The sequence below is a fragment of the Dunckerocampus dactyliophorus genome, chromosome 14 (genome assembly GCF_027744805.1).
Source record: "Dunckerocampus dactyliophorus isolate RoL2022-P2 chromosome 14, RoL_Ddac_1.1, whole genome shotgun sequence".
NCBI classification, from domain to species: Eukaryota; Metazoa; Chordata; class Actinopteri; order Syngnathiformes; family Syngnathidae; genus Dunckerocampus; species Dunckerocampus dactyliophorus.
The window spans coordinates 6,959,846-6,983,910 of record NC_072832.1 but is presented as its reverse complement, the minus strand read 5'-3'; positions in this window follow the sequence as shown (position 1 = coordinate 6,983,910).

The window sequence follows — 24,065 nt, the reverse complement described above, 5'->3', positions numbered from 1 at the left end:
CTCGCCCAAAGTCAGCCTGGATAGGCTCCAGCATACCCCCGCGACCCTAATGGATAAGCGGCATGGAAAATGGATGGATGGACAAGGCTTATTATTGAGCCAAATGGATATATGAGCACATGAGATCATGCACCAAGCGGAAATGTACAGCAGCACAGAGCTAGCATTATTAAACCTAACCTCTGTTTTACGCATAGCATTAACATTTGTGAACAAGGACGAGGTGAAAGGAAAAATAGAAAATACACGTCTGTCTGTGCAGCGTCGGAGAAGCTCATACACATAAGTCTCAATCTGCGTCACATGCTCAACAATGAGAACAATGAGGCCGCAGAGCCCGGCGAAGAACACATTATTCCCGACACATTATTCATAAAAGCATACATTTACTTACTCTAAATTGGGGGCTTTCTAACATAGTCCGTGCATCCAGTCAATTAGCAAATGACAGACTCATACAGCACAGCTCAGAAGTCACAGCACCACGTAAGTTAGCACACACTATAAATAATCTTAAAAAATCTTCAAGATGAAACACTTTCATTGCACATCGTCATCATCAATCTTATTTGTCCATCTAACGCACACAGAACAATGAACAACATGCTGTCACCTTTCTTCTGCACTGTACAAGGGGCTGTGAGTGTTCACATGAGGCGCTGAAGCGCATTACGTAAATCTCAGTGTTCAGCGCTAATATAGTAAAGCCGTTTTTAATTTGTATTCACGTACCCCCAACTCCACTTTGGAAACCTAGGATCTATTGTATTTCCTGCTCTTCTTTAACAAGGACTTGTAGGTAAATACAGACATGAGCCCAAGCGCCCCCTGTTCCTCACCCAACACTCCCACCATGTCAAACTCGTAATATGTAGAAGCTGTAATACGTAGCCCACTGAGTGTTTTGTGGCGATGTTCGAGTTGATCTAGACGCGTCTCGGCAGAGATTATCATATAAATGAGATTTCTGATGGCGATACTTGTGACTTTAAGTAAGCATTAGCTGGCGGAGACAACTTTTCTACTGACGAGAGCAAATTCCCCCCCCAGGCCCCAAGACTGAATGTATGATGAAGCCGCAACAAAGTGTTGAGGAAGTCACAGAGACAGACAACAAATAGGAAAGGGAGACAAAAGGTGAAAACGGAGGAAATTAGCTCCATGTTGTGCACATGCAGAATGGTGCGGAGCAGCTGTAGAACCACTGCAATAAACTCAAATGCAGTCAAATCGTTTTCTAACACCCCAGTTTTCATATGATTCAGTTTTTGATTAAATGTTTTGCCAAGATGGGTGGCAGTGGCTCAGGAGGTAGAGCAGGTCGTCCCTCCCCAAGCCACTGTTGTTGTGTCCTTGGGCAAGACACTTTGCCCACCTTCCCTCTAGTGCTGCCCACTGGTTTATGAATGTGAACAAATGTTTGGTGGTGGACGGAGAGGCCATATGCGCGAATTGGCAGCCACGTTCCCGTCAGACTACCGCAGGGCAGCTGTTGCTACAGATGTAGATACCAGCACCAGTGGGTGACTGAATAATGGGTTCATTTCATTGTGAAGCGCTTTGGGTGCCTTGAAAAGCGCTATAAAATCAAATCCATTATTATTATTAAGACTTTGCCTTGGTTATCGTACACTAGGGCTGCCCACGCTTTTTCTGCCTGCGAGTTACTTTTAAAATGACCAAGCTCTACCTCCTACTATATGAATACAGAAAATATATATGTTTAGTATATTTAGAAATATGAGTACTTGTGTACATTGTATATGAACATTAGCGGTGCACACACTTTTTCAGCATGCAAAATGATCTACCTACAGTATAAGTATAAAACAGTCAAAGATACAGTATATCAGTATATAAAATCTAATAGATAAACTTTGAAAGTACCTCACTAAATACCAATATTGATTAGAATTTCACATTCACAGTTTCAAACTTTACAGGCAATGAAAATAGTTGAGATCATTAAATAACTCACAATTAAATTCAATTTGGCAGTAAAGATAATGACTATAATTCCTCAAGAGCTGTGTACATAACCTGAGTAGTATGTCAGTCAAAATAGCTATGTAGCGTTCATTACAAAGTTCATACATTACATCCAGTTAGCATTTGCTATCAAAACATGACCAATATACAAGAAATGAAAATGATTATGCAAAAGATAATGCAGTCAAAGTCAAGGCAACATATTAAAAAGGGTTCAGCAAAGTGCACATTTTCAAATTAATTAATAGTAGTGTCACAAAAAAATACACATTTCTATAGTGGAGTTCAGGACACGAAGCAGAGTCGTCAAACAACTGACTTTTGTTATGGATAAAGGCACCTCACCACTGAGTTAGTTTATCCGTAATAGGAATAATAAAGATGAAAGTTGCATTTCCGAACCAAGAGGGGAGCTTAATGTCAGCTGATTGATGTCATATGACATCCACAAAGTGATGTTTACGACATGGGTAACACATGCAATCCGCCCACACTACATACCGACGTAATGGGAAAACTTGTCGTACAGCCTTTGTTACACGCAATATTGTACGAAAAACCAGATGTTGTAGTTTACCTTTTGGTAGGTTGAATCTTGGGGACAGATTGCTTGTTTATTACTAGTCATCAACCATAAATTCCATTCTGGTGAAGAAAGAAGAACTCAAGGAAGCTAATGTTGCGAAAGTGGTAAAGGTAAAGGTGACGGTGTCATTCATCATTGATATCTATTTCACATTGTTTTCAGCATATAAAACTATAATTATACTTTATAAAATGTAGTTTTGGTAATATTTTAAGTGTCTGGTGTGACGAGTGGAGAGGGGGTTGGGAACCCAGAAGCAGAGGCAGGGAGCTTTAGATGTAGTTCAACGCTTTAATGCAAGTGTGCAGGCAAAATTCCAGAATAACAGAAAGCGATGGTGCAGGAAAAGGCAGAACGAGGAATCACCATGAAAATATTCCAAAAACACAATAGAAGGAGCTGGCTGGGTAGCTGGGTAACAGCTGGGCTAGCCTGGTTAAAAGTGGAAGCTTAGGCGATGACTGGTAGCGTGGTAGGAGTCCACGTTGGGGCAGGCAGCGGTTGTCAGAACCAAAGAACCAGCAGCGTCCAGCTGTAAGCAGTCAGCTTAAATGGATGGCGAGTAATCAGTTACAGGTGTGCCCAGCGTCCCCGCCTCCAGCCTGCTCAAGGTGTGACTGCAAGGGAAAAACACAGGCCAGGAGAGGGCAGGAACTAGAGCGACATAGAGCACGAAGACAGATCACTGACGAACGTGACAGTCTGGAATGGATTAATTGGATTTACATTATTTGTTATTGGAAAAATGGTTTCAGTTTTTTTTTCATCAGACCTTTTGGAACTAATTAATAAACGAAACCCGAGGTACCACTGAGTTGTACATATTGTTACATTAATTCCTCTCTAATTGGGCATTAACATCTTTATAAAGGCAAAATTGTGAAAGGTGGCTCATCACTTTTATTCCACCTAGGCTGTAAAGAGGCTACAAAGCTAACCACAGCTGAAGCTTTGTTTCCATTTTTTTTAATTGTAAAACAATTCTAGCGAGATGTTACTGCTGAGCTAGTTGTACAAGAACAAGAAAAAAAAGTTTTATTTTTGATTGACCACACTTGACCAGATCTGTCTGTCTTTCGATTGTGCATGTGTGCCTACAGATGCGGTCCAGAAGTGTATTTCACAGCAACAGCATTAGCAATGTCGTCAAAATGCAACTTTAGAAGCATCTTTTTCATTTCTGGTCAGATTCCAAATTACATGACGGGGACGGGGGGGGGGGGATTGGAGTTTCCACTGCATTGATGGCTCATCATGTTGATTACGTTTATATGCATGCATGCATGCATGTGTGTGTGTGTTGCAGTGAAACAGATGACTTGTCACATCTCTTCCACAGGAAGTGCATCTTCATTAGCGACCAATCAAAATCCAATTACAGCCGCTATCTTGCCACATTAGGGCGCTGGCTTTAAAATGATATGGTGGCTCGGGTATATTTCCAATCAGGGCAGACTTTAATTAGCAGATGTGGACACAAAAACCGTAAGCGTGCGCAAAGGCGAGGAGTATGTGCCTTTCAGAAGCCAATTTTTCTCCAACACTTCATCCATCCATCCATCCAGCAGTACGGCGCAGTAAAGCCTACGCTGGACCATTTTAGCTTCCAGCAGAATGTCACTCCAGTTGGTGAATACGGCATCACGCCGAGCGTAGCAAATACAAAAGATAAGCCGTTTATCCTGAGTGACAGCTCATCAGTCGGGGGTTGCTTGCTAGTTGTTAGTCAGCGAGCTGGTTACTTTAATCAGATGTCAGCCAGCCCATCAGGTGCCAGGTGAGGCCTCCAGCAGTTAACAGGTCATACCAAGAGTTTAATCACGTCCTCATAACGTTAATCTTTCTCGTTTGGGCAGCGCATCAGGCTGAGTGGATGCAACAGCCACTAGAGGGCGGCAGTCGGTGAGGCAGCAAGGTGACCTCTTTAAAACGCAGCATGTACGATATGTAAGTAGTGCTGTCGGTCGATTAAAATATTTAATTGTTATTAATCGCATTGTGTCCATAGTTAACTTTAAATTAATCACAGATAGAAATAAGTTTTTACCTACAATAATTAGGGATATAAATCTCTGTCGTAAACGATTTGATACGCATCTAGATACATGGGTGGGTTATGATACAATTTTAAAAAACAATATATTTTAAAAACAGAACAAGTCGATAAATTTCCATTAACGCATTAACTTTGACAGCCCTAGATATAAGGCAATGCAAAATAGAAGGATGTGGATGTAAACAACATCATGGATTCCAATGGATGGTACAAACAACAGCAGAGCACACTTAGTGCACACAAAAAAAATAGAACATAGCACTTCTGAAACAGAGAAGCAAGCTGAAAGGAACAAACGTCTATATCAATGAGCATCGGCAAGAAAAGCACGTGACTTAAGGAAGCAGAGGAAAATTCATGGCACTCCAAGCATCAACTGCAAAATAGATAAAGTTAAATGGAGAACCGAAAGAAACCAGATACTGTGATGTTTGTAAAATAACATTATTTTTTATAATATTACGAGTTTACTCTTGTAAAATTGTGACTCTTTTTTCAGGTTGCAATACATCTTTTCTCCATTATTGTTTTGACCTTCTTCTGTTTTTTCCATTTCTGATTATTTATTTTCCAACTACAGTCAAACTTGTCTATAGAGGCCAATAGAGGGAGTCTGCAAAAGTGGCCACTATAGACAGGTGGCCTCTATAGACAGGCTGGCGTCCAGTTTGAATGTTGACCAGTAGAGGAAAAAAAAAATTAAAAAGGGAAAAAATAATAATAATGTTGACCGGTAGAGGGCACTGTGGACTGCGGATAAAAGTTGCACAGCACTACTAGGCTTGTTATTATCATGGTTCATGGTTTTAATCCTGAACATGCATAAGTCAAACAGTAGCACATCACATAGTACAATTCACAAATTTGCATGTCCAAAAAGGAGTAGGAAGAAGCAGAGCTTATTTAATCCTACCCCTCATCAGTTTCACATCAGTTTCAATACATTTATTCACCTCTTGTTCTTCCAAGTGTACTTTGTAGGTCTACATGACAATGTAGTGCAATCATAGCCAAGGTTTTTACTTACCAAAAGGAAGCTAGAGGCTTAATAATAACTGATAGAATATATCCACGACCCACAGAACAAAGCTGTGCTAGTAATGTCTTACGCTTGTTTTTAATATTTTACTTTTTACAGCTTTAGTTCATCAGGAAGTGACGGGAAGTGACGGTGGGCGTCCCGAGCAGGAGAGCTAGGCTCAGTGCTAGCTGTGAGTTTCGAGAGAGTTGGGAAGTGTGTTTATGTTGGCGTGGATGTAAAGTCCTGCAGTGTTCTCCGCTGTTAATAAAGCCATTAAAGTGCATCGGCGACGTGAGTCTCTCCTTCCCCACAACAAGCGGCATTACAGTATTGACCAGTGCACACCAGGAAATAAACGGTGTCATTTCTTACAGGCATTGGCTGGACAGCTATGTAGTGGGGCTTGTTTAACCTTTGCCTTGTGGGCAAGCAGGAAGGAGAGACGATGCTGAGAGATGTGTGTGTGTTCTGAGCTGCTGTCTGGTGGCCGCGTTCAAGAAATAAAGTTGGCAGAAGAAACAGTAGAAGTTTCCTTCTTTGCTTCGGAGCTGAATAACACTGACAAGTTAACAGACTAGTAGCGAACAGAAAAGAAGACGGCTTTTTTGTGTCGAATACAGAAGATGAGGACTTTGATGGATTTGTGGATGAGGATTGATGAAAAATAACGTGAGTACATTCTAAAATACTTCAATTAAGTACAACCCAACTCAGTTTTGCTCCCGCTGCCGCATGCATGCTTTTTTTTTTTATTGTAGCGTCGCTGGGAGCACGTCCTGTTCCCAGCCCACTCTGCGGTAATGTTTTGGTGCAAATGCTCTTAAAGTTACATGTTTGACCAGGAAATAGCAAGCTCAAAAGAAGACGTTTTTTTATGTGGAACAACTGACAGCTTGTGTGGATCTTGTGAATGATTGTGACTGAGCTAGGACTCAGTAATTAAAGTCTACACACGACGGCTTCATTGATTGAAAAACGAAACTTTTTCGTGCATGAAGCTTCTACTTGAGTTGGTAATTTGGCCGCTGTATGCAGTCAGATATTGACCAAGGGAGACAAAATGGGTGGCCGCTGGCCGCGTTGGACAGGTGACTGCTATACACAGGGTCTATAACATGTAAATTTGCTGGGAGGGATTTTTCAGTGGCTGCTATAGGCAGGTGGCCGTTCTATAGTGGTCGCTAAGACAGGTTTGACTGTATTTTAACTTTAATTATGACTTTATTTCAATAATATTTTGACATTATTCTTGTAACATTATAACTTTTTCCGCAACCTCATTTTCTTGCAAACCTGCTACTATTTACAGTACATCCATTCTGGTCTTCAGTCATGGCAAGCGATGGAGGTTGCGCGGCAATCCTTTTGCCGGCAGCCCGGGATCTTGCGTTTTTTATAAGACCCTCTGTCAACCGATTGCTTCTCTTGCGAGACCTGGTGCATGTCCCCACAATGGATTCATCGAAAGATTTATGGCTGATTCTTATCGATACAGGAGGCTGCTACCAGCGCTGTCGAATCGTTCGCTCGTCAAACAGGATATCTGGTTCCATCGGTTTATTATTCACGGTCCTACTGAGGGCTGAGACCCAGGGGCACCGGCTCCCTCACTACTCCGTTTGGTTTGATCCACATGGTAGATGTTTGATCACGGTTGAGCAGCATGGGGTGCGAGTATCCCTCCTGTAGAGGGCGCCCATCTGCTACACATATCCTGACTTTATGAGCTCTTTATGATCTCTGAGCATTAATTAACAGGATTGTTTTTTCATTCCCCCTCACGGTGCCCCCTGGAGAATGCCGCCCTGGGCAATTGCCCATGTGGCCCATTGCTAGAACCGCCACTGAGTGTGAGCTTTCAGTTTACGACGCAGGCAGTTATCTGTTACAGTGTTATAGAGAGGACATTTGAAAAGAACACTTCTACAAGCTTTAGGAAGTTTTTTCTTGGACAATCAAGCATCCAAGTGGGTTAGCACAGAAAAAAAAGTCCAATGGAAGACACAAATACATGACAATGTGCAACATTACAAAGTGAAAATGGATTTTCCTACAAACACATCTACTACTACTGTGACCAGACATCCTTTTTTTACTTGATATGTTCACTTTTTGGAACCCTAAAAGAGCATTCTGTAAACGTCCAGTTCATTATCTCAGGCCACGTTCACGGCGGGCCACTTCCGATTTTTTTGCTTGGATGTGACCTGTATCTGATTTTTGCAGTCCAACTCCAGTTTTTTCAAAAGCGACTGAGGCCTCTTTTGTGTGTGAATGTAAATCCGATATGTGTCCAATGCTACTGCAGTCTGAATGTTGGGGTCTCGTATATCCAACCTATACGTCATCGAAAGCTGTCTTTTGCTGTGCAAGACTTAAAGGTAAAGGGAGACGAACGCCGCAGCCATCTTGTTGACATACGTGTTCCACAGCAGCTGAAAACGCTCGCAGCCGTCTCCACCACATACAAAACAATGGACAGGCGATAGCGCGCAGCGATACAACGGGAAAGAGAAAGCAACACCGCGTGATTTGTGAGGTCTAATTTTTGCGCGGAGGCATTTTTGTGATGCAAATGTATTATAACTCTTTTGAACGCATATTGTTTGAGAAGCCAAACTCTTTCCTCAAGTGGCCCCAGCAACTAACCGGAACTACATTTCTCATCACCGAAATCCGACTAGAACTGGGCTCACGGGACAAAGTGCGGAGTAAATCTCTGTTGATTGACTCCACTGTTGACAGGGACAACATGTCAAAAAATTCAAACTATCCCTTTAAGTCCGAGAGATGTAGTCACCAGAGCTTCCCAGGGGACTCAATGTGATCTTTTTTCATGGGGCCCACAATTTCCTGGCGGCACCCCTGATTGTGGTTTTCCATCTCAGGGCAAAAATGAATAGATATGTTAATTTATTTGCCCGTCTTCTACACGTAGGCTAAAGAACATAAAGTCAAATGGTTTTTGCAGTTGATTTTTGTGGGTATAAAATAAGGCATTTGATGTTCTAGGATTGTTGTATTTCTACTAAAAGGCCAAAACACATATCAAATAAATAACATTGTTAAAAGTATGTGTTTGTGTTGACATCAGCAGGAGACGACTTTTGGTCCAAAGGACTGATGTTTCAGCCCAAAGACAGTTGGGAACATTGTTAGAAGTTGTGTCTGCTTTGTGACAATCACTTCCTCATCTTCCACATTGTCATCAAACCCTTGGAGATGAGGCGCTCACGGAGTTTACAGCATGAACAGCTCATTGACATTCACACACAATTGGAAAATGATGCATTTCACCGCATGTTTTTCGCTCTGTGGAACTTATTTCACATTCAACATGCAGGTGAAAGACGTCTTGAAGAAGTGAAGACACAAGTCTTCCTCCTCAAAATGACCCTTTCTAAAGACCTCCCCCGAATACAGTCCAGCATGCTAACATCCTCTGCAATGTTGTATCACTCCTGAGGTGGTTCTGTTTCCTCGTGTGTGTTTTTTTTAATTCACTACCACGGCTTCGAAGAGATGACTAATTTCACCTTTAAGACAGACAGCATTTACTTTGCAGACTTCAGCTATCTTTTTTGCTTTTAAAGAAGTGCAATGCTGGCACGTCTTGAGGAGTAAACACTCGAGGTCAACCAAATGACAACTGACCTTCTTGTGGTAAATAAAAATGGCTGTTTAGGACTGTCACGACCTTGTGAAGAGCCACTGAGTGCTTCTATGATCATTTGGAGGTGAGGATAACGAAGAGGTTAGAAGAGGAGCTCTGAGAGGACGGAAAAAGGCAAAATGGTTAGAAAGCCTTAGTTACAGCCCTGATTGGGTCATAATGAAACCACTACATGATATTTTTCAGTCTATTAGCAGTACAGTATGTCAGAAAAGTGAGTATACCCCTCACATTTCAGCAAATACTTTATTGTTTTATATATTATATCATTTCTTGGGAAAATGCTACAGAAATGACACTTTGATACAATCCAAAGCAGTCAGTGTACAGCTTGGACAACATTGTAAAATTTAGTGTTGTACGTGTCACACGCTCTCATACTCGTCACTGGAAGTTGAACGTGGCGCTTCACCACAAAGAAGTCTTTGTGGATGTTAAACAAATAATTGCTGCTCTACATAAAGATGTTCTAGGCCAGGGGTGTCCAAAGTGTGGCCTGGGGGCCATTTGTTGCCGGTGGCTGTATTTTATTGGCCCATAGCACATTCTAAAAATACAATTAAACAAGAAAACAACAGCAAAAATGGGAAAAAAAGGCAATCATTTTCCAAGAATAGGTGTTCAAATATTAGGAGAATAAAGTCATGATATTACGAGAATAAAATAGTTATCTTGAGGACAAAAGGAAAAGGAAAGCAATGGTAAAAATATGTAATTTTAGGAAAAATAAAGTTGAAATATAAAAAAAGGATGTTATTTTCCAAAGTCATAATACGAGAGACAAAAAAAAGAAGTTTAGTTTGGGAAAAAGTTATCATATTATGAAAATAGAGTGAAAATAGTATGGTAATAAAGTCATAACATGACAAGAAAAATAAGCTGTGATGTTGAAATACTTGGAAAAAACCCCCCAACAACAACACTAGTGGCGCACATGCTCAGTGTCATATCCAGAAGGTGGGTTTGTAAAATAGACGAATGAGTGCTGCCAGCGTTGCTGGAGAGGTTGAATAGGTCGGGGGTCATGTTATATACTGTAAACACTTCACTTACTCACTCACGCACACAAATAATTAAAAGTGGTACTTATCAGTGTTCCCAGGAGGCTGGTTAACTTGTTAGTGTAGAATTAATGTCCAACAAATCACTTCACATTATTGGGAATAGGACAAATGAATGTTACTTTTCAACCCAAATGGTCCCACACCAAACTTCATCTCAAATCAACATGATCTTCAGGACCAATTATTTGTACTCAAAAGTTCCTTTGGGTTTTTAACATTTACATTAGAAGTGCCAATGAAAACATAAAAAATGCCTCTTTGAAACATCTTGACATGCACCTGTCAAGGTGGCCTAACACTTAGGAGATTTTCATCTTTGCATTCAAACGAGAGCGTCTTTTATCTGTTCCGTGGGAGGTTATTACTCCAACACCACCGTAGCCCACAGCTCCTTGCAGAGAAAAGACTCATTTGCTTGAGATTTATTACATTTCAGATAGCGCTATCTTTACCTTTGCGAGTGTCCATCTGTCTTTATGTGAGCATGCATGTGTGCTAGAAGAGGCCAGCAGATGACTGTATTATCGCTCGCTTTCATTTTGGACAACTTTATTGCTGCCTGAGCTCGCTTACTTCCTCTTAATGCTCACCATTCCTGATCACGGCCAGCTGTCTTCCCCCTTTCATGGCCGTCTATCCCACAGTCGTCTTTTAAAAGATGACTAGTCTTTGAAATAAAATGACAAAAATAAAGTCAGGTAGAGCGCAGGCTGATTTAAAAAGATGGTTTTCGCAGGGGAATTTCGCAAAGGAAGAAATGAGATTTTCACTTCATTGCACTCGGAAGTATGCAAACATTTACTGGATTGTGTTTTAAGGCCTGACAATGAGCATGCGGGGAGCCTCTCCTTGCTTTAAATCACGTTTTTTAACAAGATGGGCCATGCTGTTTGTTTTTCTTGTTTGCTTTGGGAATAAATCAAAAAAACTTCCCTGCCATTTCCATCCACGTGTGTGCAGGTGTGTGTGTGTGACATGTCTGCATCACTGTAACATTGGAAATAAACATCTAGTGATATTTTTGGATCATCTTATTAGTAAGTCAACACACATGAAAGCAACAAATGGCAGCCAAGCTGTTTAGAGGATGTGGAGGATCAACTTTAATTACCTGCGAGTGACAAGACTTGATTTTATGAAAAAGCTCATCAAGACCAAGTAGATAATTACTGGAAATCTGCAAGTGGGAACATTAAGGAAGGGGGAGTGTGGGGGCAAGGGACAAACGTTTGGTTAGCTCAGCAGTAAAGACTCCAGTTGATTTCCATGTCAGAGTGTTGGATATTATTATTACACCTTTAGTTTCAGTCTAATAACATAAGTGCATGTTCAGTCTAATAGCTTCTCATTAGAGGCCTTCTAGACACACACACACGCTCGCATAGCACAATCAGAGTTGTGCAGTTATATAAAAGAAAAAACACACAAAAAAACAGACTTGTTTCCTTGGATTAGGAACAGGACATACAGCAATCCTATTTCCAAAATAAGGAAAGTGTTTAACCATACAAGACTGATACAAACTGAAAATCTCAAAGTCACTCTGCCATCTTGAGCAGACATTCCGCATCCGTAATGTTCTGGGTGATCTATGAAGCAGCATCCAACCCTGCTGGGATCGTGGCAGTTATTCCCTCAGCTGGATTTTATGTTTTGATGTCAGCGGCGTCACGGCGCACCATCCATCACTCATCCAAAAACATGCACCTCGTCGGCGTGAAGTGCACACCGAGGGGAGCATTTTGGCTCAGCAGGGAGCAGGTGCAAAGCGAGATGCCGCCAAACCTCATGTCCCCCTTTATAATAAACAGAAAGCGAGCCTGTCTCCAGATGCAGCCGCAGCGGCTTGAAGGCGGGCCAGCACTGTGAGGTGGAAACTGTTAGGACTGAACGCACGCCAAAGTCTGCACAAACCCCGCCAACCTGTTGGCACTTCTTAAGGAGGCCCCGGCACTCGACCCGATGCAGCTGGAGCAAGATGGATCAATCTCACTTTAGCGTGTGCACTCACACGCACTCACACATGCACACCTGCACACACACTCTCAAGTGAGTTGCATTTTACCTTTACAGCTCTCAGTTTCCATTCAAAACTGAGCCTGGTGATAGATACATAGATAGATAAATAGATACAGTACATATAGATAGAGACAAAGACACATACAGTAGAAATGGACAAAGTCTCCTATCGTCACAGAGTGCGTGGGCTGTGTAAGCAAATAACCGCTGAGGTTTCTAAGAAAACATTACCAGCTGTGGCTGTAGGCAACCTACTGGTGTGATTTTTTTTTTTACTCCACAAGATGGCAGTACAGTAACCCCTTGTTTATCGTGGTTAATTGGATCCAGCCCCGACAGTGAATTTATATTCATTTTCCACCAAGTACAATTCCTTATTGATAAATTAATTATTGTCGTAGTTAGAGCAGAGAAACCATGTTAACAACCTTCTAAGTACGTTTTTGTTAACATTCTTAGAACCCTCTAGACATGAACTAATACCCCTATCGTCACCTTTAAACTTGTATTACCCAATATAGTAGAAATAATAAAAGTAAATAAGCTTTTAAAGACATAAATAAAACTCATGCTCGTGTGTGTTGCTCTAAATGTATTCCCTAGGGGAGCTGCGTGGTGGGCGGACAGGAAGTGACATTGGAGGTAAATGTTTGCAGGATTCACGGGACACATAAAATGAAAATTATTTTGGTAAAAAAGCAGAAAAAGCGCTAACCTTGCATACTTTATGACGCTAACCATTCATTGATCACTAAACTACCACTGCAATGCTAAACAGAACCAGCAGATCTGTTGATCAAACATTGGAGAATTTACTTCATCTTTACGTAGACACACAAACCAATAAGTGTGTGCGCGTGTGTGTGTGTGTGTATTAGCGATCTCACCCAGCAGTGGGAGGAGCATGCCCAGCACTCTGAGATGTTCCCACCTTGCCTCCTGGCTGCTATGTGCAGTGAATGACTAAGAGGCATCGGCGTGGAGGTAAACCAATAAGAGTGTGTGTGCGTTTTATTTCAAACAAGGTGCGAGCGATGCACTCGGAATGCTAATATCTCTCTCAGAGGCACCGATGCATGTTAATGCGAAGATGTGCTCTTTCAATCCTCCAACTGATATTTACAACCACACTGGTGCGGTGGGGGTAGTGCAGAAACCTGTCGCACCAGAACCACTAGAACATTTAAACCAGGGGTGTCAAAAAATAATACAAAATATTAATGACATATATTATTCGGGCCGCACAATGGCCGAGTGGTTAGCATGTTGGCCACACAGGAGATCGGGAAGATCTGGGTTCGATCTCCATTGGGCGTCTCTGTGTGGAGTTTTCATGTTCTCCCCGTGCAAGCGTGGGTTTTCTCCGGGTGCTCCGGTTTCCTCCCACATTCCAAAAACATGCATGTTAGGTTAATTGGCGACTCTAAATTGTCCATAGGTATGAATGTGAGAGTAAATATTTGTTTGTCTATATGTGCCCTGCGATTGGCTGGCGACCAGTCCAGGGTGTACCCCGCCTGTCGCCCGATGGTGAAAGTAAAGCGGCATACAAGATGGCTGGATGGAGATATATTATTACATAATACACTTATTTGCTTGGTCACACATACAGACGTCGAGCGCTACATTGCGGTTCGAACATCGCTCCCTCACTCAATCATGTTTTTTCCCAAATTAATTAATTAATTAATGGTGGCTATTGTGTTGTTGACTATAGCCTATTTTTGTTTCACAAATTGAGTATAAATAACAATATTATGGAAGACTTTGAGACTTTGAAATGAAGTGTACTGCTGGGTGGAAATGAGACTATAGTCTCTGCTCTAAAGTGTGTTTAAAGAGTGTAAAGTCGGTGTGTTTGGGGTCTGGTCAACATTTATGGGAATCTCATGCAAATTCCTCTTGAGTTGACTGGATTCTCAGTAAGCCTTTTAGTGCGTCTGCAGCTGTCTTTCTCAAGACGGCAGATTAGATCAGCTAAATTCCCTCCAGGCTGTGTTTCCGTACGTGCACTGCTTCAATGCAATCATCTGTACATGCAGCATATGAGAAACACGGGATGAGTTTACGTGCATGCATGCATTCAGATGGGCATTTCTGCCATGTTAACCAGTGCAACATGACAGATGACTGGGACCTACACATAGACTTATTTCATCAAAGCAGGAGCCCACTGTGGGTTGCACCACACGGAGCATCAATCAGCACTGAGGAGGTGGCGTTGCAGCTCAACAGGTGGCAGCAAGATTTGTCTTTGTTAAGTAAAATATTGATAAAATGTGTGTTGAGTAGAAGTAATAGTTCCATGCAACCTGGATCACTGTAGTAATCACATCCTAGAGGGCAGCCGTAGTGGGATTATCATGACTTGGCATACTTCCACATCTCACTAACTGCAAGCGGCTCCCGGGGAGGAACGTTGCGCCTATATGAGAATAAAAAGGCAAATAAAGCCAGGAAGCTCGTAAGAAGTCCCTCCCCCTCCCTTTGCTCGCCAACAACAACTCGTAAAATACGGTGGGCTGTCATTTACGAGACTCATCAGTCTGGTTTTTGAAGACCTCTTTGACCCATCAAAGTCCTGTACAGACGCTCAACGCCTCTAATGACTGATAATCGAGGGCTGGCGAGAAGCAAAGTCAGGCTTTTACTGACTTCACTGACTTTACACACTATACATATCATACATACACCATATGCATTATATAAACACTTTAAACACTACAAATAGGATACATACACATTATATGTACACACTATAAGATACACCATACACATTATACATACACTAAACACACTCCATACACTTTATACACTATATATATATATACATATACTGTATATACACACACACACCATAAACACTACACATACACTTTCCACACTATACTGACACACTCTCAATACACTATATCAGTGGTTCTCAGCTGGTGGGTCTGAACCCAAAAGTGGGTCGTGGAGCCATTTGCAGTGGGTCACGAGTCTTGGCATGGGAAAAAAAAATTCCCAAATAATGTAATGACCCAATGCCTGTGAATGCACCTCACGTTCTTATCTGCACTGTTCGCTTGCTGCGCCGCTGCGAGGTGCAAGCCATGTTTCTGGCCGACTGTCAAACTTGAGTGGGAGAGGGAGGACATCGAGTGGAGACTTAATGTGGCGTCCGTCCGAAACACAGCTGCAGACATCTGCTAGAGAAGAGCGTGCCATAAAGAGACAGCGTCACAAAAAAAAAAATCACACCTGCGCTGAGTCGGAGGATCTGATTGGCTGTCCATCAAGACATAGGGTGGTCTTCCACCCAAATTAAGTCCCTTACGAGTGCCGACTGCAGCGCAGTAACGATCAGACGGCATCTGCGGGGAAAAGTGTTTAAAAAACAAAAAAATTCAAAGACCTCGTCTCCTTCAACGCCACATAACTGCCCGTTTAGACTTTGCCAGGGAGCGTCAAACATGGGACACTGAAAGGTGGAAAACATGAGAAAAAAATGGAACCTTGACCGTCCAGATGGCTTCCAACGTTACTGGCATGACAAGGAGATCCCATCTGAGATGTTTAATTAAAACCACTACTTAAACCCTCATTAAGTTCCAAATGTGCAAAATGCAAATTCTAGCAATTTTTCAACTGGCCTTAAGATTTTGATCAGGTGTGTATCTGAACCACAGCTGGGACTAGTAAAGGTAGTGTTCACTGAAAAGAAGACATCTTTTACCGAATGAAAAGAACAGCATAAAGCATTCCTACCAAGATCACAAATATGGGCTCTTAAGACTTAATCATTTGTAAAGCAACACCGAAAGCCAATCTTGTTGTTTCAAGACAAAAAAGAAACATTGTTGGACTCTCCACTTGGAGTCAGTGACAACAAAAACCATCAACATTCCTGTCATACCAGAAGACCCTGAGGACGCATTGCCCCCTAAAAAAAACATGACCCAAAACAGGGATCATGACCCTCATCAACTGGACACCTCATCAGGTCCACAAACAAATAAAATCCAATATAGAACTGAATCCTGTTGAGACTGGTGCCTAATATTTTGCTGGAACGTGTCACGGACTCATTTACATGGCGTCAACATGTCACTATATCTGTCTGCCCGTCTGTTCCTGTGTCAACCGCCCATCTGCTGGGCCCCGCTTCCAAACGTGCGAAGCCCGACGACGTTTCACGCTACATTTTTTAAAGTTGGGATTTCACACTTCCGACCAGAGCCAGGACCACTTCTTCGTCCAATTCTCACATTCCTTTACTAAATGTTTCCATTGATGTGAATTTGTCTCACCTCGACAGCTGTCACTCACACTCAAGCAGGTGTGTTTCTATGGCAACTGGCAACAACAACATCAGGTACGAACATTGTGATTTGGTTGACCTAATTAGCTACTTCAGATTAGAAATAGCACTGCAAAACACAGTAATAAACATACTGTTAGCTTCGTACATCTACAGTAGCAGGAGACATTGATTTGATTGCTTTTAATTAATTCGTTTGAAGGATGACACACACACCCCAAAAAAAAAAAGTGTACCGTAATTTCCGGACTAACACGCCCACTAAATTCAGAGAATAAAAAAAAAGATTTGTACATATAATGAATGAAACATTATAAGCATGTTTGAAGAGATGTGTTTTAGCATGATGGACAGGTCAGTGCAATTACGGGCGGGTGTGGGGAGGGGGCAGCAAAACTAAAGGCTCTTTCGCACCAGGTACAGCGCTTGGCCATTGAGGGTGGGGACCGGTGGTTGGCGTCAGAGGAGCGAAGGGGACGGTTTGTTGATTTGCTAACTGTTGGGCACTTTTTCTACAGCTAATGCGTGTGATGTCATTAGGCTGGCAGCGGGTTGCTGGAGCTGAAAGTGAGTATATAAAGAAATAAATATCAGTGTTTCATTGCAAATGATGCACACGCGGTCAGTGTAAAAAACGAGGCATGAGGAGGATGAGATAACGGATCAAACAGCCTCATTTGGCCTCAGCAAGAAGGAGCGCTCTTATCTTTAAAACAGCCATTTAGTGTTAATTAATGCTTTGGAGTGAAACCTCCCCCTACAACAAATCCTCTCTGGTTGTTAGGCTTTCACGCTTTAAGTGCGAGCTCACGCAGTCGGAGTATAAAAGACAGAAAATGTGACGAGGCTGTTTGTCTCTGGCACTCGTGTAATGCCAGCTGCTTTAGGAGCCATTTTGCCTTCACGCTTTAAAGTGCGAGTACGGACACAGCCAATGGTGTCCATGTTCTTGTTGTAGCATCCAGATTTCAGCTTGTTGGCCCCCACAAAAACACAATTAAGCTTCCTGGCAGCTCTTTGATTCTGGACTTCAGGCTCAAATGTTGCACATTTATGCCCTGGACTCAAAGAAACAACACAGCTTTGTCACGGTGCTCTGTCTCTTTAATTGTTGCCAGTTAAAGAGTAAAACACACTTTTACTTTTTTAACTCCAAGCCAGTTTTTGATAGTGTGTTTGTTATGTGAGCTACACAATTCCTTTTTGTTCTGTATACAAACTAGTGATGTGCTGACCAATACTGAAATATAGATTCTTCCGCTACCAGCTCTTCATGCTCTAAAATCGATTCTCAAATCAAAATATCAACACTTTTACCGATTGTAAACGGAGCCATGTGTGAATTGTGAATAAAGTTTTCATTCTTATAGTAGTTCTTAATAATTAATTATTTATTTTAATGGTTTAATCATTTAGCTTATTTTCCTTTTTTTATTGTTTAATTGGACACAGAATCGCTCTAAACTTCCACCGGTCCTCACACCATGTTGATCTAATAGAAAGTGACAATCTAATGATTTGTGAGTGTTCCCATGCTTTTGTGAATCCGAAAGCCTCGCCTCTTTGTGTGGTCAGCCAGACGCAATACAAACAACGGCGACGACGATGACTGTTTGACTCCAGCTCAGCCTCACAGGCTGTCCTCTCACTTCAACAACAGTCTGACACTGCAGAGACGTTGATGAGCCAACAATGCACTTCAGTAAAGAAATAACACTTTTAAGAAAGCTTTGGCATTCTGAATATGTGACTTGTCACCAAACATGATAATACGGTATAGAGGAAGATCTGTAGTGTGACCATGACAACAATTTGGAAATGAAGCTACTGACTCAATCATCAACACGCCGATGTAACTCTAAACTCCACATTGCTGTGCATGAGTTATTATGTTTACATCTGGAAAAGTGCATCACTGCTTCATGACCCATCAACCTAAACGCAGCAAAATCGATATTGAGCTAATGCAAAAGTCTTAACCCTTTTCATTTTTCAATTAAAAGCGAGAAGGTGACTTTCATTGTGTGTTAAAGTGTACGGACACGCCGGATATAAATTTAATTTGTAAACAAGAACTGTTGTACTCTTCCAACGCATCAAAATGACCCAAAAATCCTGACTGGGACATCACCTTGTTGACAAACACCAGGAAAGAAATAACCTTGATAGCAAAAGGTTGAAATTCACAAATCCCCACAAATTATTGGAATCTTTAGTATGACATTTCATCGAGGTTACTTGAATGACTTATACAAACATGACTTAATGGCCTGCATACTACATTTTATGTATAAGTATGTATGTGGAACCTGTTTTTGTGATTAATCCATTCCATTAGCGTCCATCTAAAACCGAATGGAATACATTTTTCTAGCGGGTAATGTCATGTCATGCTATTTATTTATTATGTGTTGTATATAACACAAACACAAGCCCAATGTAACCGAGGGTCTTACTAATAGGACCACAGACATGAAACTGAAGAAAGGACGACAACCATGAGCTCAGGAGCCACTTTATCGGCACCCAACTTCGTCTTCCCATCACACATGATAGCCATCGAGAGCTCAAAGACCAACAACACATTTCCTCCACAATAAAAGAGCTGTGCGCACAGAAACATGCTGTTTGACTGCACTGAACAAAGTAAGAGTCTCAGAAAAGTAGCTTTCAACAACATCAAATTAAAAGCACAACATGAATACATACTCAGCACTGGTACGAGCCTAAAGTGTGTTTTCCCAGAGAGAAGACGATGATTTAGTTATTTGATGTGTCTGTGACAGGCAGTGTGCAAGCATTAATTATCCTGACACCCTACGAGTAGAAACACTCAACACACACGTAACGTCATCAAATATCACTTTTACGCATTCACACACAGCATCAGCATTTGGGATGAACGGGAAAAACAGGAAAAATATGTTTGTGGCATCGGAGAAAGTTACTTTCACTTTGTCTTGGAGCACACAACTACGATGCAATGGGATTAAAGTGGGAATAAATGCTCTGCAAAACATAATGAAACAAAACGACAAAGATATGCAACAACTATGGGCTTTCTAACAGTATATTGTTTTTCCAATAAAATAATAGCCCTTATTTTTTTATAATTTATATGCATTTACAGAAAATTTGATGTAGTTATTTACAAAACTATTAAAAAAAAAAAGTTTTTGTCATTGCTTCTGAAAATTTGGTCGGGGACCCCTTCCTGACACGATACCACTGTAACCAAGATGGCTGAATAAACAATCAATGCTGGGAGTATTGTCCGTCCATATCTTTACTAATACCACAAGAGTCAACATGCCAAATGGGAAAAGATTTAGTTTTTAATGTGAGAGAGTGTACGAGAACCAAGGTAAAATTTTGGCAGTAATTTTCGTCGAAAACTGATTCATACAAAAACGGCAGCGTCTGAGATTCCACTGTATGGTAAAAGTGAAACAAGTATGTGGAGACTGTGTAAAAGCTAGAAAAGGTTAAAGGTGAATTTAGGGAGCTGGTTAATTGATCAGAGCCGATCACTGCAATGCCAGAAACGTTACAAATACGCTCCCAGTGCAGGGGTGCCCTATGTGCAGTTCACAGCTAATTGTTTTTTTTATTGGCTAGTGGTTTATTCCTAAAATATACACAAATGGCCCATATCCTGCTAAAGTGGCAATGCTAAACAAAACGGCTGACACCTTGTGCCTCTTCCAGAGCAGCTCTTTAATGATTGTGATCATAATAGTGGTGAAGATGAATATAACATTAACATTTTGAAGAGGCCCCCTCGGTCACCTATACCACAAAGCTGAGATGGAGGCTTTTTTTTGTTCTTGATCTATTTGCTTAGCATACCTTGACCCACATTGGATGGATTTTAATTTAATGAAATCATTTAATGAATTCAAATGTAAATAACATCACAGTGCCGCTGCCCCCACACCGTTAAATAGGAGTATAATTTCAAGATTCTTAAGGAAAACAAGCAAAACTTTTTTGCATTTGTAGTTTTTGCATCTAAAATGCATTTTGTTATGCTGTACATCATATTCTCTACATGAAATGCTGTTGTTTACTTCATAAATCAGCTCGTCAGACGATGGAACCAAATTGTATCTATTCAGCAAATGTCTGCATGGATGAGGTGTACAACCATCAACAGAGTTGCAAAAGAAAAAGTACTTACATAAAAAGTACTTACAGGAAGTACTCTGTTCTCTCAACAAACAAGAGGAGAGGTTGATGTAACTAACATGGAGGTTAGCAGCGTCCTCTGGGTGTTGTGAGGGGGCGTTCAGGTACCTGGTCCATATTTTGATGTGTTGCAGGCGGGGGCTGATGAGTGGACTGGGAAAGATCCGAGTGAATGTTTCTGACATGCTCGCTACTCCCAGAGGACAAATTGACTTTATGCATAACTGCAGCAACGCAGCGTCTGTCTGCATGCTTTTTTTCTTTTTCCAATCCTTTCCATTGCGTCTCGTTACGGCGCCACCCTAAGGTCAGCCAAACGTCGTCCTAAGCAGGCTGGGATCGTCTCAGTCGAGACCCAAAGCAACCTGGGTGCAATTAGTCAGTTTAATTGACCCGCGGAAAGTCCATGACCCACTTTGGGGTCCTGATCCGTACTTTTAGACTTGCTGACATGCAGGATGTGCATGCAAAGTGTTAAATATAGTGCCTCGCCCTGGGAGCCGCTCCAGTGAAAACATTCCTTATAGGAAGCTAATTCTCCTCTTATTTTAGTGTTCAGTCAAAGTCTGCTCCATCAGCCAAAGTGGGTCATGGGAAGATTTTGTCAAGTTATTCCCAACTCATTGGTGAATTTGTTCTGTAATTTGCTTTGATATTTTGTCGGATCTGGGCACTGGCAGGACAAAAATAAATTCAATGTTATGCACAGTCACGCTAATGTTGGAAAAACAAGACTCAGTAGATTTAAAACAATGCCGCAATTTTGCTTGGCCGAAGAAGCCATCCTTCTATCCATCATCAATATTGCTTACCCTGCTCACGGTCATTAGTGAGCTGGAGCCTAACCCAGCTAGCTTCCGGCGAGAGGTGGTCTCCAGTCCAGGGGGAGGGGCGGGAGAAGTTAGCCAAGTGACCTACTACAACATCACTGACCGGTGAAGAAACCAATATATTCCACATATTACAAATGTCGGCATTCTGTGGGTCATTTTAAACTTTGATGACATCCAGGGGCGAACGTGCCACTGGGATCACTCGGAGTTGGTGTTGCGGTGTTGGCCTGACACTCTTTTTCTGGCTCTTCCTTACAGAATAAGTGATTCATTGGACATTGGAAAACATTAAAAATATTAACTGGATGTTTTTCCATATTGAAGCAGATGTGGGCTAATCTGGGCCAAAATTCCATGGCCATTTTTTCATTCAAGGCTAAAGAAACTGACTACCGATTCCTCCTCATGGTAGCCAGTGGCATCACTGTGTCCCACCATTCCACAAAGTCTCAAGGAAATCCGCTGAATTAATTAACTGTGTAAGTAATTGATGAACTAAGCAACTAAGTGAACTGATGTGACCATATAAGTAGTAATCTATTCGTAACCTCTAGGCTAATCAGCGTCATGTGCTTGAGAAAATGCAACCTGGACTCCAAGAAGTAAACACGTCCAACTTTAGGAATGTCTTTCAATAAATATTGCATTTCAGTCTTTGCAAAAATAAGCAAAAGCATGTGACTATGAAATATATTCATTTGTCATTTCCACACAGTGCCCCAATTTAATGGAGAGCAACTTGACATATTTCACTGGAAACGTAAGCTTAGTTTTTAGGAATGTCTGGAAGAAAGGGAAGGAACATATGTCTTCCACAATAGGCAGCTTTGTCACACACACTTCCACACACACGTGCTTGTGTGTGTGTGTGTGTGTGTGTGTGTGCGTGTAGAACTCACTGGGCCACATATGGACTCATTTAGCTCCTGACAGACTTTTCGAGTGTCCAATGGTGGCTCATCTGTGCCCCTCTCATCTCACTTTAATTCACTGATCATTTTGATTGAGGATGTGAGCAACAAGAGCATCTAATGGTGTCATAATATATATATATATTGATCTAATTGTAAGTTTCCAATTTCTCTGCTGCAATTTGTTGTTTTGTCAGTGACTCCTCCTCATGAGAACCACCCTACGGAGCCCTCGAGGGAACATTTCGAAAAAAAAATTGATGGGTTACAAAAAAAAAAGACTAAGTTTTGCAAGAGCTTCCAAAACGTTTGCAAGATCTTTTCAGTTATCTAGCAAGTCATCTGCAAGTCAGACATATTTCCTGCAATGTGGATAACAACGAGGCTGGAAGTTAGTAGTAATCGTTGTATAAAAGGTGCGTTGCGCTAAGATAAAAACACTCACCTTCTTATTGTGTGCTTATACAGCCTACATGAGGTGTGATGATGTAACAATGTGTGACGAGTATTTTTGAATTTAGATTTCTGTTCTAATCAGCCCTAATGCTAACTGCTAAACAATGCTACTATATAGAAAGGGCTCTAAGGACGGATTTTCTTTAAGAAATCCTTCTTTTTTTCAATCCTTATACAAATACCATGCTGGGATATGAATGATAATATGTTCCTATAGTTACAGTATCACTCGCAAAAATTTGTCTTCTTTTTTGTTTCTTTTTTATCCCATCAATTGTTTTTTCCCTCCATGTCCCCTCGGGGGCTCCGTAGCACCCTGTCATTTCAGACAATGAGATTTTTCCCCTTGAAGCCAAAATCCTGTTCACTTCTCAGAGAGCCGCTTCTGCCCTCAGAACTTCAATTCCTTCCTGCTCCTTTCTGTCTCGCCTCTCAGGAGTTGAGGACAGTGATGCTGGTTGTATTTAAAATGTATTTAAGATGGAGGCTGCCAATACAGAAAGCCACAAAGCTTGAATTTCAGTCCCTTGCAGAACGCCACTGTATTGAGACACACACACAAAGCAGCCTTTATAGTGTCCTCAGGAAGAAGGACGTAAAATAATACGAACCACACACATTGTTCTTTTGTATCATTTTGAAAACTTGACACTGACAGTGTTTGCGTTGTATGAGAAAACTCAAACAGTCTCGTATTTCCTTTAAAGTGTGCAGCCACGTGGACTAATGAGGTGTGTGTGTGTGTGTGTGTGTGTGTGTGTGGTCCATTTACACTTTTATAGTACACCGCATTTGTGTGGCTGTGGGATGATCATAGGTGTGTTTAAAGTGTGCAAATACACAAGGCGGACCTTTTCTTCTCTGCACTCTATAAAACCTGGCTCTGTATTCATCCATGCAACATCAGCAGGCTCTGTATTTAGAATCTCCTAAGTGTTGGCTTTGGACCTGTTGGTCTATGAGGGA